This window comes from Lactuca virosa, chromosome 6 (assembly GCF_052849685.1).
Source record: "Lactuca virosa cultivar CGN04683 chromosome 6, Lactuca_virosa_CGN04683_v6, whole genome shotgun sequence".
NCBI lineage: Eukaryota > Viridiplantae > Streptophyta > Magnoliopsida > Asterales > Asteraceae > Lactuca > Lactuca virosa.
Genome location: NC_136431.1, coordinates 262581743 through 262584671, shown reverse-complemented (window position 1 = coordinate 262584671; position 2929 = coordinate 262581743).

Genomic DNA, 2929 nt, shown 5'->3' with positions numbered 1-2929 from the left:
GAGAAGGGGGATGAAGGAGTGTGAATGATCCAATCATAGTGGTGATTGCTTTCTGTTGTTCGCTTGTGAGTTGTGACCTAACAGTGGTGAGAGAGGAGATGTTATATAAATGGTAGTTGGTGTTGACCGATTCATTATGCTGCTGAAAGTGTGGAATACCAATTCTCGACTGACTTTTTCTTTTATTTGACCAGATAAGATTGGGATGCATCAATTTATTGTACAAAACGCATTATGGTCTTGTACCTCTTAATTTTCAGCCTTTGACCAAATTTGCATAATAAGTATCTCGGCTGACTTTTTCTTTTATTTGACCAGATAAGATTGGGATGCATCAATTTATTGTACAAAACGCATTATGGTCTTGTACCTCTTAATTTTCAGCCTTTGACCAAATTTGCATAATAAATAATATATATATATATATATATATATATATATATATATATATATATATATATATATATATATATATATATATATATATGATAGAGAAACAAAAAAAAATAATGTTTTGACTTACATTGCAACTCAATCCAAAGAAATTCTTTTATATACGGTTTTGGATTTAGGTATGTCTAAATTATCTAAGGAATTAAAAAACTTACGAACATGTTCGACACAGAGCGTTTGGGAGCTTCTAGCTTCTAACGTTTGACAAAACACTCCGTTTTGAACAGAAAGTCTCGTTTGGCACTACAAACTTCTAGCATTTAGTGTAAACAAAACGCTCTAAATCCAAATGCTACTTCATGTAACGTTTAACAAAACGCTACGAGCTACCCACTACCCACTACAAGCTACCCGTTACCAGCTAATTTTGTCCAACACGCCCTACGTATAAATAAACGAGTCATTTTAAGTTGAAATTTTCAATCATAATTATATCTTAATTTTTGTGTCGTGTCAATCGGTTTATTTTAATAGGTTGACAACTTTACCAAAACTCGTTTATTTCGGGTCGAGTTCGTTAACATCATGTCAACTTTTGTCACAAACCCAATTTTGGCCTTTTCTTCTATGTTATATTCCTTTTTGCTAGCCATTGGATAGTATTTAATAAGTTTGTCACTCAAAAAATCTAAATTAATATATTAGCCATTTTTATTGAACGTCGAATTGCTCATTTTCTCAAATAATGATTCAGATATGCAGCAATGTTTTATCCATGTATGATTCTTAATAACTTGCAGGTAGTAATCCTTCAGTTTTATCAAACACCTTTCAAGTATCACTCAAAAAGTTATTTGGTTTGTCATTCCATATTATTACTTATTATCCAAATTGCAATAGAAGACCATGGTCTAGTTGTTGGAAGGAACCTAGTTTACCAACAACAACATACACGAGACCATGGCAGACAATTAGGGCGATGGGGCCCACAATATTCTCTACATTCTTCAACAATCGTGCAGGCGGGAGGAGGGCATACGTCAGGATCTCCAGTCTTATGGCAAGAATTTGGAATGCAAGATGGAGTTGAGCTTCTTTCCCCGGTAGCTAACTGTACATTAAGACCATAAAGAAGATACATTATATAAATATAAGCAAATATTAAAGGTTGGCGAACATGTAACTAGTACCCAAAAATGATGAATAGTTGTATTGCAAAGCCCATAAATACAACACTTTCGTAGTAATTTTGATAGATATTATAACTTTTATTTATTTTTTAATTTTTTTCACAGTTCTAAGATTTTAAGATATAAATGTTCATTTAAAAAATAAAAGAAATTAAATATCATTCTACTTTTTGTTTCAACTATCATCATAGCTATTTTAGATGATGACAAGAGTCATTAAATTAAATTTAAATTTGATTTGTATGTCAAATTTGTATACTTATCAACATCTTAAATAGGCAGGAAGAAAATTAAGAATAAAAGATAGGGAATATTTAATTTCTCAAAAAATAATAAATAAATAAATGTTCATAAATGGTAATAAATGGTCATCAGAAATCCGTGATAATATAATTTAGCTTATGTTGAGTTTTTATTCACAGTTTCAAGGACCAAATATTCTATAACCACTCATAAGAGAAATAATGTTTAGTTGTGGAAAACTGTTTTCATTTTTTAAGAAAATGTTTTCAGAAAATAGAGTTGAGTTTTCACTTTCAATTTTCAATAGAAATTTTAGAAAACGCATTTGGTTGAATTCGAGGGAGTTTTCATTTTCCATCTTAAAAATTTGGAAAACTTTGGAAAACTGTAAAAATCACTTTTCTAATTTACATACAATTTGGAAAACTGGAAATTTTCATTTTCTTGGAAAATTTTGGAAAACTAAACGAACCAAACGCATTTCAAAATTTCCGTTTTTCTTGGAAAATTTTCCTAGAAAACTGGAAAATTTTCCACTACCAAACGCACCCATAATGTCTTAAAAGGTTAAAAGTAAGGAAGGTAATATCTCATTAATATGTAGATTCAAATATTGATTCTAACCACAAGAAAAAAAACACACAATGTTTACATGGTTAAAAAAGATTTGGAATGCCGGAAAATTAATTAGAAAACAACGAGCAAAAAAGAAAAATATTAACTTTTGACTTCTGAAAACGCAAACGACTTTTATCTTTTGAACGGCAAAAAAGAAAAATATTAATAAATAAAATAGAAAACGCAAACTACTTTAGTTAAACGGTAATCCATTGATATTACTCCTCTAATATACACATGAATCATATTAAGAGAATTTAAAAGAGATGGCACACCTCCGATTTCAAAGAGACGACACGTCCGGCCATTAGTAATATTGCAAAGATTAGAAATTTGAATACAACCACTTTCTCCATGTCTTTGTGCAAAACAAAATACATTCAAACCTATGCATATAGATATCATAGTGCACTGCTTTTATACCAACATATGCAAGCTAATATTGGAATGTTATATATATATATATATATATATATATATATATA